Source organism: Lepus europaeus, chromosome 7 (genome assembly GCF_033115175.1).
Source record: "Lepus europaeus isolate LE1 chromosome 7, mLepTim1.pri, whole genome shotgun sequence".
Classification (NCBI taxonomy): Eukaryota; Metazoa; Chordata; class Mammalia; order Lagomorpha; family Leporidae; genus Lepus; species Lepus europaeus.
The window spans coordinates 57,905,850-57,920,797 of NC_084833.1; the positions used below are offsets into that span (position 1 = coordinate 57,905,850).

The 14,948-nt window shown below is 41.6% G+C and overlaps 1 protein-coding gene and 1 pseudogene across 1 annotated transcript in view; one reads left to right on the top strand and one right to left on the bottom strand.

Annotated features, from left to right (window-relative positions):
• The window catches only part of SYT9 (synaptotagmin 9), a 220,544-nt gene that overhangs the window by 121,531 nt on the left and 84,065 nt on the right, over nt 1-14,948 (bottom strand). The window lies entirely within an intron of this gene.
• LOC133764852 (small ribosomal subunit protein eS27-like) lies at nt 12,473-12,753 on the top strand (annotated as a pseudogene).

Sequence of the window (14,948 nt, forward strand, 5' to 3'; positions counted from 1 at the left end):
TACTGCAGCTCAATTCACAATAGCTAAGACATGGAATCAACCCAGATGTCTATCAGCTGGTGAATGGATAAAGAAAATGTGGTACAGATACACTATGGAATATTACTCAGCCACAAAAAAATGAAATCCTCCCTTGCAATAAAATGGATGCAAATGGAAACCATTATGCTTTGTGAAAGCAGTCCCCAAAAGACAAATATCCCATGTTTGCTCTGATATGTGGCAGTTAACATAGAATACAAAAAATATATAGGAATGAAATGGACATCTTATGATATGATTATCATTTTTATCCCTCATTTATACTCCTGTGGAACTGTGGTCTTTCCACTTTTTACTTGTTGAATATTATGGTTAGTGGTAAATGGCCTTTCATTATAGAGAGTATTGAAATTATGTTTTTGCAAAAATTACAGAAAAAAGGAAGGAAGGCTGGATGGGGATTGAGGGTGGGAGAGGAGGAGGAAGGGAAGTATGATTATCTTTGTAGAACTGTGTGAAATACATGAAATCTGTTCTCATCAGATTAATAAAAATAAAAAGGATGAAATACTATAAAGAACTTCACCTCACTATATGTAAAACAGAATAGGCAACTTTCTAGAAAAATCTAAATCTAAAACAATTCATAAAGAAATAAAAGCATCCCTCAGGCTTCTTCCACCTAACAATAAATATTTCCATAAAAAAGAAATAAATGTTTACGTAGCCCAATAAGCATCTTAGGCATTTCATAAATTTCTCCCAGAGTAAACAACTGACACAGAAAGCTGCAAGTGCAAGCTCTACTACTCTTTTAGGGAAAAGATTATTTCATACTTATATATAATCTTTAAGGTGCTAAGAAAAAATAATGTTCTATTTTGAAGGATTATATATCTTTGATTATAAAACCAGATGAAGAAATGGTATAAAAATAAATGTACAGGCCAATTTCACTCATGAATTTAGTTGTAAACACCATTTAACAACATACTAACAAGGAGAACAGCTGAGCACAAACACTCACCCATTTAAGAATATCCATGTACGTCAAAAATAATACATCATGGGGGCTGGCGCTGTGGCGCAGCAGGTTAAAGCCCTGGCCTGAAGCACCGGCATCCCATATGGGCGCTGGTTCTAGTCCCAGTTGCTCCTCTTCCAATCCAGCTCTCTGCTATGGCATGGGATGGCAGCAGAAGATGGCCCAAGCCCTTGGACCCCTGCACCCGTTTGGGAGACCTGGAAGAAGATCCTGGCTCCTGGTTTTGGATCAGCGCAGCTCTGGCTATTGCGGCCATCCGGGGAGTGAACCAGCAGATGGAAGACCTCTCTCTCTGTCTCTACCTCTCTCTATAACTCTTTCAAATAAATAAAAAAAATCTTTAAAAAATACATCATAAAAAATTGGATTTATCCCAGGAATACAAGTTTTTTATCAAACTTAGAAAACATCCATATAACTTACCACATTGAAAGATAAGAGGAGCGAAACATACAATCATCTCAACAAATTCAGAGAAGTCATCTGATAATAATCAACATCTATTCAGTTTTCATACAGTCCACAGTCACATCCTTCTTAGTGATGAAATAGTAAGAGCAGGAGCCTACATTGTAGTGCAGGAGTTGGTTGGCTGCTTGAGGCACCAGCATCCCATATCAAAGTGTTGTTTTGAGTTGTGGCTGCTCTGCTTTTTTTTTTTTTTTTTTTTAAATTTATTTTATTTGTATGAAATACAGAGTTACAAAGAGAGGCAGAGACAGAGAGAGGTCTTCCATTCACTGGTTCACTCCCCAGATGGCCACAATGGCTGGAGCTGAGCCAATCAGAAGTCAGGAGCGAGGAGCTTTTTCTGGGTCTCCCACGCTGGTACAGGGACCCAAGGACTTGGGCCATCCTCTACTGCTTTCCCAGGCCACAGCAGAGAGCTGGATCAGAAGAGGAGCATCCGGGACTAGAACCGGCACCCAAATGGGATGTCAGCACTTCAGGCCAGGGCTTTAACCCGCTGCACCACAGCGCCAGCCCCACTGCTCTGTTTCTGATCCAGTTATCTTCTAATGTAGTGGATGATGGCCCAAGTACTTGGGTTCTTGCCACCCCTGCTAGAGACAGAGATGGAGTTCTGGGTTCCTGTGTTAGGCCTCATCCCACCCCCTAGATATTTGGGGAGTAAATCAGAGGATGAAAGACTAATCAACTGATCACCTCTCTCTCTCTTCACTGAACTCTTCCCCAATCACTCTGCCTTTCAAATAAATCAATCTTAAAACAAAAAATTGTCAAAGCATTCTTTTTAAGATCAGGAACAGGGGCCAGCTCTGTGGTGTAGTGGGCTAAACCTCTGTCTGCGAGGCTGGCCTCCCATATGGGTGCTAGTTCATGCTCTACTTCTGATCCAGCTCTCTGCTATGGCTTGGGAAAGCAGTAGAAGCTGGTCCAAGTACTTGGGCACCTACACTCACATGGGAGACTCAGAAGAAGCTCTTGGCTCCTGGCCTTGGATTTTGGCCCAGTTCTGGCCATTGCGGCCATCTGGGGAGTGAAGCAGTGGATGGAAGACCTTTCTTCCTGTCTTTCCCTCTCTGCCTGTAACTCTACCTCACAAATTTTTAGAAAAAAAGATCAGGAACAAGCCAAGATTACTCTATTGGCCTCTATAATGGTGATCATATTAAATGCAATGAAATAAGCAACAATAACAAACAACAGGAGAAGAAAAGAAAAAGATGGGGAGAAGAAAGAAGTCAAAGGAACTGAAAAAAAGGAAAAAAACAAAACTCCCTTTATTTGTGCATGGTATACAAATATGCAAAACACAAAAGACGCTATGGCCAAATTATTAGAGTACGTAGCAACACCAAGTATTAGAACCAGAGATGAGGATGGGCCCATATACTGTTGAAGGGACTGTAAATTGATCAGATCACTTTCAGACAGACTTTTCTTTGACCTAGAAACTCCATATCTAGGTACAGACCCTAGAGGAATTCTTGTATATATTTATTAGGAGACAGAAAATTTAGTAACAGAGTTTTATGAAAAAGAAAAACCTTAAATTAATTCAAATCCATTGACATTAGAATAAATGAATAAATTATGATATGCTATATAATCAAATGCTAAGAATACTGCAGAAAAAGAACTACAGTTACGTACATGAGCATAATGATTCCAATCTACAAAATATTGAACCTAGCAGTTTTCAGAGGAATAATACTGTAATTCCTTTTGCATAAATTCAAAAAATATGCAAAACTGAACAACCTACTCTTATGTAGAGGAATTTTAATAAACGAAGGAACTGTAGATACACAAAACCTCTGGGGAGTTTGAGGGACACAGAGGGGCACAAAGGAAGGGAGCTTCAAAGAGACTGAAAATATTCTCTTAGTTCAGCTAAGTTCTGAATTAATCAATAATCATTTCGTTATTGCTTTCATGTTTGTTTATTTACTTATGAGGGAGTGGTGGGGAGAGAGTAAGAGAGAGTGTGCCCCATTCACTGGCTCATTTCCCAAATGTGTGCAATGGCCAGAACTGGGCTGGGTCAAAGTTGGGAGGAAGAAATCAATCAATGTATCCCATGTAGGTGGCAGGGACCCAATCACTTCAGCCATTATCACTGCTTCTCAGGGTATGTATTAGCAGGAACCAGGAGTCAGGTATCAAACCCAGGTACTTTGAGATGAGATGTGGGTGTCTTAACCAGTAGACTAATGTTGATTCCTGTTATTTTTATAAAATACATATACATTACAGATGCTGTTACGTGTGTCTTATATTTGATCTAAAAAATCAAATGCTTTATTCTAGCTCCCATACTAAGATAGAGGTTATTAAATTCTCTATTGGAAGAAACCTCTAGCCCCACCAATCCCCTGCTTCAGGTATTCTATTCTGCTGTCCTGTCCCCTTCAGTCCCTCTGAGGAATCCGGATGGAGGAGGATAACCTGTCTGAGGGATCATGCTGGAGAAAATGACAGGGTAGATGCAGCGTGCTCTCCTGACAACAGCTCAGTAGACCCCGGTGAAGGCCAGCGTCCACCCACAGCTGCATTATGGAAGGAATTGGGCTTCCCTCTCAGCAGCTGGAAACCAGGGCTTTCTACAGGGTTTTCCAAATTGCTGATTTCTTTAGGATCAGGTACCAACCAGACCTTAGCGTTTTCAGCACTACATACAGTAGTGTGCTAGAGCTGGCTCTTATCGGCTGGCACCAGCTCAGACAGCTGATTGTGAGCATCTTTTGCTAATTCTGCCGTTGATGATGCCACATTGGCAACTTGAAATCAGTCCCGCTAGGAGTACTTACATGACAGAAATCAGCCAATTCCACAATTAAGGTCTCCCTTCCCACCTCTTCCTCATCCCGCTCCACCCTCGCCATCTACCAGGGCACCAAGGAATGTGACACAGCTGCAAAATCACACAATAATAACTGCGGCACAGAATGAGATGGGATTCAAATGAATAAACCTGTATCTCAGAGCCTGCCTGGCCCATTTGTATTCACCTCTGAGAAGCAAGCATCCTGGAATTCCCTGAATACTTAGAGCTCCCCCCACCCCGCACTGGCCCCGGGGAGGTTCCAGATGTCCACTTCTCTCAGGTTTGGGAATGGCCCCTAGACCATGGGAGACAGGATAGGGAAATTCTCAAATCAATGACTGCAAAGCACTGGGTTTGGTATACTGATTCACAAAATCCAGTTTTCTTCTTCTTCTTTCTTTTTTTTTTTTTTTAAGATTTATTTATTTACTTGAAAGAGTTACATAGAGAGACAAGAGACAGAGAGAAAGAGAGAGAGAGGTCTTCCATCCAACGGTTCACTTTCCAATTGGCATCCCATCCATATGGGATGCTGGCCCTCAGGCCAGGGCATTAACCCGCTGCACCACAGTGCCGGCCCCCAAAAACCAGTTTTCAAAGAAACACAAGGTTTTATAAATCCCTAACATTAAAAGAAAGTCTGTTGTTGTAAACTGCACTCTTTTCTGAACTGGAATCCATTTTGACATAGAAGAAATCTCATTATTTCTATTGTTACCACATGAGAACTCAGCCAGTGCCTCCAAATCAGAGTATGAGATGGCCAGAGGTCATAGAGAGGCTCTCTGAACCAAGCAAAAGATTCCTGAAGTACTTAATGCCTATTTGCCAAGGAGTATACCAAAAATGCCAGGGTATACCAAAAATGCCAGGAAGAAAGGCCTGATAGCCAATATTTACCCAAACCACTAAATTCACACTCTCCAAAATTCTGATATTTCTCCAGATGTTATCTTTTCTCTTGTTGACTAATGAAATTCCCATTAGGATGCATTATTGATTGATATGGCTTCAGTAGCTGAAAGGCTTAATTAAACTGCCATTTTTTACATTCTGTATTTGTTACTTTGTTCCTTCACAGGAAAGCCTGAGGATTAATATTTATCTGAATGCTAACATTTATAAAACTCATACTACCTTTGGAGAAACAAAAAATAATTTAAAAGATTATTTTATGGGTCCAGCTCTATGCAACTCTCACCAACCCAATTAGTGCCTAGAGCCTTTACCGATTAGTCCCTAATGAGTAGCTTTGTTTTATTCATCAAGTGTTTATTAATATCTCACCTTCAGAAATCACTCTGGAAACTGGACATCAAGTCATGAGAGTGCCAAACTGGTTTTTGCATCTATCGGATTGTCTCCTTGGTAAGAAAGAGAATTAAACAAATACATAAATGAAGGAATGATGAGTCGTCATGGAAATATAGAACGCCACAGAAGCAAACACCAGAAAACCTATCCTAGTCCAGAGCTCAGGAAATATCTCTCTGATAAAGTGTCATTTAAAATGGGATCTAAGAGTTTAGTAGGAGTTAGCCAGGTGAAGAGAGGTATTAATTGGCATATATGAAATTTTGAGCCACCTTTTCATGAACAGGCTGAATTGGCTATTGAAAAGCTTAGGCTTAATTTCCACTTGGCCATTGTTCAGCTATGTAATCTTGAATCTCCTAATGATCCTGCATTTCAATTTTATCCGATAAGTGAAGATTTTAAATTGTAGATTCCCTAAAGTTCTATTCAGTTGCAAGAGAAACATATAATAGGTATATTACTGTTGAGTTAGGATAAGTAGAAACGACTCAGTTGAGCAAGCTTCAAAAACAGAGTGGACTGTTTCCAGCAATAAGGTGGATGCTCACAGCAACTCACCTATATGGTAAAATCCTTTGTAATCTGTGGCAGAGCTGATGAGACAAAAATGGAGTTTTTCAGTGTCCAGAAATAATAAGAAAGCATGAATCCAGAGACAGGTATGTTCTGGAGCTGAAGCTTGAGTGGACCTAAGGGCACATCAATGGTGGCTCAGCACCAGGTTTAGACAACTGGAGGAGAATCCTGCATAAACCTGAAGGTCACATTCTTACAGAAGAAACGAAACAGAACTGCTTTGCATAAGCAGATATTGGAGATACACTTACACGCCTATCTTGGATTTGCTGTATGTAAAGGAAAACTAAAATGACTCTCTAGCCAGTTTCTTTTATTTATTTTATTTTATTTATTTATTTTTTTTTTATTTTTGACAGGCAGAGTGGACAGTAGAGGGAGACAGAGAGAAAGGTCTTCCTTTTTTCCGTTGGTTCACCCTCCAATGGCCGCCGCGGTAGGTGCGCTGCAGCCGGCGCACCGCGCTGTTCCGATGGCAGGAGCCAGGTGCTTATCCTGGTCTCCCATGCGGGTGCAGGGCCCAAGGACTTGGGCCATCCTCCACTGCCTTCCCGGGCCATAGCAGAGAGCTGGCCTGGAAGAGGGGCAACCAGGACAGGATCGGTGCCCTGACCGGGACTAGAACCCGGTGTGCCGGCGCCGCAAGGCGGAGGATTAGCCTACTGAGCCGTGGTGCCGGCCCTCTAGCCAGTTTCTAACCATTAAAAACAATCACAAATCTTCTTGAAGGAATGCACTTTAAATATAGGTCTTGACAATTTCTACTGACAAAGTTCCAAGCTAGATAAGTCCACAATCACAAACCTCCAAATACAGGAGGCAAGAAGGCATGAAGAATTAGAGTCAATGGAAGTACCACACAAGAGTCACAGTTGCAGAGATTACAGCTGTAGGAGTTATGAGGAACAGAACACAATCATGTATGGAATGGTTAAAACTATATGAAAGGAAAATGTGAAGAAAAAAGGGACTGTCACACATATGAAGAAAATGTGAAAACATACCAATTTAATACTTCAACAAATGGAAAGAAATAAATGGCTGAGAATTTTTTAGAGATGATCAAAAGAAACAAATTTGGATTGAGAAATCCCAATGCATCACAGTCAGGATAAATCAAAAGAAATACCCAGTTAGTGATATTATAGTTAACCTATCGAACACTAAAAAGGAGGGGCTGACATTATGAGTCAGCAGGTTAAGCTGCTGCCTATAACACCGGCATTCCACACGAGCACTAATTTGAGTCTTGGCTGCTTCACTTCTGATTAGGCTCCCTGCCAACACACCTGGGAGATCCAGATGGCGTATCAGGCTCCCGGCTTTGGCCTGGCCTAGTCCTGGCTATTGTGGCCATTTAGGGAGTGAACCAACAGATGGAAGATAGATAGATAGATAGACAGACAGACAGACAGACACATAGATCTCTCTTTCTCTCTCTCTCTCTCACTCTCCCTGTCTACCCCCCCCCTTTTTTGTTTTAAATAAAAGAGTACTAAAGAGGAAAGTAAGATCTTGAAAGAAATAAGAAAAACTAGTACATACAAAGTAACGGGAAACTAAATGTTGACTTCTCAAAAACAATTTGAAGCCAAAGACAATGGAGTAATAGTTTTACAATGTTAAAAATCAAAGTAACTGAGTCTTATGCTCCTATATTTTTATTACCAGATAAACAATATCTTAAGAATAATAGCAAAGTAAAGATATTTACAGGAACTGTTCCTTTCAGTTGAAAGTTATTGCCAGCCTATGGATGCCCCAAGAAATAGGGGAATAAATATCCTGACTTTAATCTCCTCCCTTCCTCATTGTCTGAACCTAAGCCGAAGCCAGATACCAAGAGAGTTCTTTCAGTCTGAAGAAAGATAAACAAAAACCCAAAGCCTCCAGGAGCACTGAGCAGGAGGAAATGGAAGGAAGCCAAAAGTAATTCCCCAACTAATTTTATAAAGGAAGGATTACCTCAATTCCAAAGCAGACAAGGACAGCACAGTAAATTACATGTATCACCCATGAGCACAGACGTAAAAAATGCCAAGTGAAATGTTAGCAAACTGAGTTCAACAATGTATAGAAAAGATAATGTGTCAAGACCAATCTGGAACATTATAGGGATATAAGATTGGCTCAAAATTAGAAAGCAATTAATGTAATTAACTAAAACAGTAGATTAAAAGGAAGGGGATCTCACAGGATCATAGCATTTGGTAAAGCAACAATTATTATTATTATTATTATTTTGACAGGCAGAGTGGATAGTGAGAGAGAGAGAGAGACAGAGAGAAAGGTCTTCCTTTTGCCGTTGGTTCACCCTCCAATGGCCGCTGTGGCCGGCGCATCTGGCTGATCCGAAGCCAGGAGCCAGGTGCTTCTCCTGGTCTCCCATGCGGGTGCAGGGCCCAAGGACTTGGGCCATCCTCCGCTGCCTTCCTGGGCCATAGCAGAGAGCTGGCCTGGAAGAGGGGCAACAGGGACAGAATCCGGCGCCCTGACCGGGACTAGAACCTGGTGTGCCGGTGCCGCAAGATGGAGGATTAGCCTGTTAAGCCACAGTGCCGGCCAGCAACAATTATTTGTAATAAAAAGTTTCAGTCAACCAGGAATAGAGGGATATGTTCTTTTGTTTCATAATAAAGGATGCTAATTTTACTAAATTTTGTTTGAGAAACAGACTGACAGAAAGATAGTTCCCATTTGCTGCTTTACTCTCCCAATGCCCACAATGACCAGGGCTGGACCAGGCCAAAACCAGGAGCCCAGAATTCAGTTCTCCTATATGGTTACAGGGACCTAAATATCAGAGTCATTACCTGCTGCCTCCCAAGGTGTGCACTGGCCAGAGCTGGAATCTAGAACAGAGGCAGGACTTGAACATAGTAACCTGATATGACATACACACACCTCAACTGGCATCACAATCACTGGGCCAAATGCCCACCCTGGGTACATTCTTAACAAGAAGACATCCATAAAATATATAGATAATAAAAGTGCACTCTACAGAAATGTGGAGCATTTCATTTAACCCAATGAAGAACTGGAAGGATGACTACTACCATAAATATTGTTCAGCATTATACTGGAAAGCTTAGTCTGTGAATTAAATAACAGCAATTATAGAATGTAAATAAACAGTATGCATATCAGAAAAAAAAAACAAGTAATAAGATTGAAGCAGTAATTAAAAGTCTCCTATCAGGGGCTGGTATTGAGGTATAGCTGGTAAAGTGACTGTCTGTGATGCCAGCATCTCATACAGGCACCAACTCGTGTCCCGGCTGCTCCACTTCCAATCCAGTTTCCTATTAATGGCCTGGGAAAAGCAGCAGCAGATGGCCTGTGCAGCCCACATGGGAGACTCAGATGAAGCCCAACATTGGAACTGCAGCCCTCCAGGAAGTGAGTGAGCAGAGAAGCTCTCTCTTGTTCCCCTCTCTCTCTGTAACTTTCAAAGTAAATAAATAAATCTTAAAAAAAATCCCCCATCAAAGGAAAGCCCATGGTCTAATGGCTTTTCTGCTGAGTTCTACAAAATATTTAAAGATGAACTAACTCCAATATTTTTCAAACTATTCCAGAATATTGAAAAGGATGGAACTCTGCCAAATTCTTTTCATGAGACCAGTAATATTCTGACCCCAAAGACACAACAGAAAAAGAAAACTATAGACTGATATCCTTGGTGAACACATAAAAATTCTCAATAAGATATTAGCAAACCGAATCCAACACTACATCAAAAAGATTATACATTATAATTAAGTGGGATTTATCCTAAGGATTCAAGGGTGGCTCAACATTTTCAAATCAATAAACATCATAAATCACATCAAACAGAATGAATAAGTAATTATATGACCATCTCAATAGATGCAAAAGCATTTAAGATTCAACATCCCTTTGTGATAAAAACTCTTAAAAAATTAGGTACAGAAGGGACATACCGCAAAATTATGAAGGCTATGTGACAAACTCACAACCAAAATCATGCTGAATGAAAAAAGTTAAAGCATTTCTCCTTCCATTGAGTACAAGACAAGGATGTCTACTTACTTTTTTTTTTTTTTTTTTTGACAGGCAGAGTGGATAGTGAGAGAGAGAGACAGAGAGGAAGGTCTTCCTTTTCCGTTGGTTCACCCTCCAATGGCCGCTACAGCCGGTGCGCTGCGGCCGGTGCACCGCGCTGATCCTAAGGCAGGAGCCAGGTGCTTCTCCTGGTCTCCCATGCGGGTACAGGGCCCAAGGACTTGGGCCATCCTCCACTGCACTCCTGGGCCACAGCAGAAAGCTGGACAGGAAGAGGAACGACCGGGACAGAATCCGGCACCCCAACCGGGACTAGAACCCGGTGTACTGGCGCCGCTATGTCTACTTTTACCACTCTTATTAAACATCGTGAAGTATTAACAAGAGGAACTAGGAAAGAAAAATAAACGTCTTCAAAATCGGAAGAGAAGAAGTCAAAATACCCATATTTTCATATAACATAATTTTGTGCATGGAAATATTCCATAAAAAAGCTGTTAGGGGGTTGGCGCTTTGGTGTAGTAGGTTAAGCCTCTGCCTGCAGCACTGACATCCCATTTGGATGCTGGTTCAAGTCCCAGCTGCTCCATTTTCAATCCAACACCCTGCTGATGGCTTGGACAAGCAGTGGAAGATGGCCCAAGTGGTTGGGCCCCTGCATCCATGTGCAAGACCTCTAAGGAGCTCCCGGATCTTGTCTTCAGATCAGCCCAGCTCAGGCCGCTGTATCCATTTGGGGAGTGAACCAGCAGATCGAAGACCTTTCTGTCTCTCCCTCTCTCTGTCTGCAACTCTGCCTCTGAAATAAATAAATAAATCTTTTTTAATAAAAGCTTTTAGGACTGATAAAACAATTCAATAAAGTTGCAACAGAGCAAAAAGTAGCATTTTTACACCAATAATGATCTTATTGAAAGAGAAATCAAGAAATAAATTCCATTCACAAGCTACAAAAATTTAATATTTAATAATAAATTTAACCAAAGATGAACTTTTCTCTGAAGGGAGGAGAGAACTTCCACTTTGCATATGGCCCTGTCTAAATACTGACAGAGTCTGTGGACTCAAAAGGTTTCCATAGCCTTGGCAGCTCATGTCAAAAGCCTCGGGTGGTCACTGATGTCCAAAATAAGAGTGTTATTAAATCAACAACAGGAGTCACTGTGCACTTACCTCTGTCCTTAATGAGGTGTACTATGAGAATTAACAGTCAAACTTATCTTCAAACCGTACTTTATACTTTGTGTGTCTATGTGGGTACAACAGTTGAAATCTCTACTTAGTATAGAGTTGGTCTTCTGTATAAACAAGTCAATTAAAAATGAACTTAATGAAAAATGGAATAGGAGAGGGAGTAGGAGGTGGGATAGGAGTAAGGGTGGGAGGGTGGGAATGGGGGGAAAGAACCACTATATTCCTAAAAGCTGTACATATGACATTTTGTACTCATTAAATAAAAACCTTAAAAAATTTAACCAAAGAAATTAAAGATCTCTGTAATGAAAATTACAAAATGCTTATGAAAGAAATCATCAAGAACACACAAAAATAGAAAGACATTTCTTGTCCATGGGTTGAAAGAATTAATGCCATTAAAATATCCATATTACCCAAAGCAACCTATAGATTTGCTGTAGTAGCTAGCAAAATACAAAGGTCATTCTTTACAGAATAAGAATCCAAAAATTCATATGGAACCACAAAAGACCCAGAATAGCCAAAGCAACCCTGAACAAAACAACATCATTAAACTCCAGGCATTACAATATCTGATTTCAAAGTATGCTACAAAGTTATCAATTAAAGCAGCATGGTATTGGCATAAAAATTGACACAGGTCAATGGAATAGAATTAATCCATTTTCATACAGCCAACTGATTTTTGACAAAGTCCAAGAACATCCACTGGAGAATGGATAGTCTTTTCAACAAATGCTGCTAGCAAAACTGGACATACAAAAGCAGAAGAATAAAGCTAGAGCCCTACCTCCCACCATTTACAAACATCAACTCAAGACATATCAAAGACCTAAATATGAGCCCAGAAACTTTGAAACTGCTAGAAGAAGACAGGGGAAATAGTTCAAGATACTGCTACAATCAGGTAACAAAAGCAAAATAGATAAATGGGTTTATGTCATACTCAGAAGTTTCTGCACAGCAAAGGAACCAATCAGTAGTGTCAAGAGACATTCAGGCAGGGAGAGGCGCCGGGCTTGCGGACCGTCAACATGCCCTTGGCTAGAGAGTTACTCCTTCCCTCTTTGGAGGAGGATGAAACATCCCCTCTTTGGAGGAGGAAAAGAAGAAACATAAAAAGAAACGGCTAGTTCAAAGTCTGAATTCTTATTTTATGGACATAAAATGCCCAGGTTGCTACAAGATCACCACGGTTTTCAGCCATGCCCAGACAGTGGTTCTTTGTGTAGGCTGTTCTACAGTTTTGTGCCAGCCTACAGCAGTAAAGCCCCGGCTCACAGAAGGCTGTTCCTTTAGGAGAAAGCAACTCTAGTGACCCACACAACTTCCTGGATTTGTGTTCTCATGGAAAGCCTTATCATAAGTTCAGTGATTCTAGTGAATCTAGTAAGATAATGTAATTTAATTTGATTTTTTTTTTTTTTTTTTTTTTTTTTAGTTTTTGACAGGCAGGGTGGACAGTGAGAGAGAGACAGAGAGAAAGGTCTTCCTTTTGTCACTGGTTCACCCTCCAATGGCCGCCGTGGCTGGCGCGCTGCAGCCTGCGCACCGCGCTGATCCGATGGCAGGAGCCAGGTGCTTCTCCTGGTCTCCCATGGGGTGCAGTGTCCAAGTACTTGGGCCATCCTCCACTGCACTCCCTGGCCACAGCAGAGAGCTGGCCTGGAAGAGGGACAACCAGGACAGAATCCGGTGCCCCGACCGGGACTAGAATCCGGTGTGCCGGCACCGCAAGGGGGAGGATTAGCCTATTGAGCCACGGCGCCGGCCTTGATTTTATAAGGTACACAAATTATCCCCTATTTTGATGTCATTTTTTCAATAAAGTTTTGATTATGGGCAAAAAAAAAAAAAAAAGAGAGAGAGACATTCAACAGAATGAAGGGCAATATTTGCAAGCACTTATTCAAAAAGGATTCTATATTAATATATCAGGCATGTAGACTACTTAACAATAAAAAATAACTAATCCAGTTTAAAAATGGGCAAAGGGCTGTAAGGCCGCCACAAAACGCACCAAATACTAGAGTAAGGGAAAGGGTTTATTGGAGAAAACCCGATAGATTGGAAGGAAGGGGCGAAGAAGGAAAAGAGGGAGAAGGAGAGCTTATGAGAGAGAGCAAGAGAGAGACAGATATGGAGGGAAAGAGAACCACGTGTTCAGGAACAGGTCCTTTAAAACTTTGCCAGGGGGGCGGGCAGGGAAGTAGGAACAGCGAATCCTATTAGGATGGGGGTGGAGCTGATACCAGTGGCTGGGCCATGTGGCCACCTGGCTTCCAGCCATGGCAGGAGGGGCCAGATTCTAGTGTGGTGTCTGGGGTGTAGATTCCACCATAGATAAGACTGCACCATTTTACTAACAAAGGGTGTCAGCATTGTGGTGCAGTGGGTTAAGTCATCACTTGTGATTCTGCCAACCTCTATTGCAGTGCTGATGTGAGTCCCAGCTGCTCTGCTTTCTATCCAGCTCCTGCTAATGTACCAGAGGAAGCAACAGAGGACAGCTCAAGTGCTTGGGCCCCTGCCATCCATGTGGGAGACCTAGATAGAGTTCTGGACTCTGGCTTTGGCCTGGACTGGCCCCGGCCATCACAGCTATTTGGGCAATGAACCAGAGGAGGAAAGCTCTCATTTTTGCTCTCCTTCTGTCTCTGACTCTGTGTCACTCTGCCTTTCAAATAAACAAAGGGTTAATCTTATGATTATAAAATAAACTATAAAAATTAAAAGAAAAAATTGGCCAGCGCCGTGGCTTAACAGGCACCTTGCGGCACCGGCACACGGGGTTCTAGTCCCGGTTGGGGCACCGGATTCTGTCCCGGTTGCCCCTCTTCCAGGCCAGCTCTCTGCTATGGCCCAGGAAGGCAGTGGAGGATGGTCCAAGTGCTTGGGCCCTGCACCCGCATGGGAGACCAGGAGAAGCACCTGGCTCCTGGCTTCGGATCAGCAAGATGCGCTGGTCGCAGCAGCCATTGGAGGGTGAACCAACGGCAAAAAGGAAGACCTTTCTCTCTGTCTCTCTCTCACTATCCACTCTGCCTGTCAAAAAAAAAAAAATTAAAAGAAAAAATAAGAAAGGAAGTAGGACAGAGGGTGGAGTATGGGTGGGAAGTGGGTAGGGAGGGAAGTATCACTTTGCTTCTAAATCTGTATTTATGACATACATGAAATTTGTTCACCTTATATAAATAAAAAATTTTGGCAAAGGACTTGAATACATAGTTCTCTGAAAGAAGAAATAAAAATTGCCAATAAATGTATGAAAAAATATTCAACATCACTGGTCACCAGGGAGTGCAAATCCAAATTACAATGAGATATCACCTCACACTCACATTGTAGAATAGCTATGATTAAAAAAAGAGAATGGATGTGGAGAAAGGGGAACTCTTACACACTGTTGGTGAGAATATAAATTATATAGCCACTATGGAAAACAGTATGGAGATTTCCTAAAAAAAAATTAGAAACAGAACTGCCATATGACCCAGCAATGCCACTATT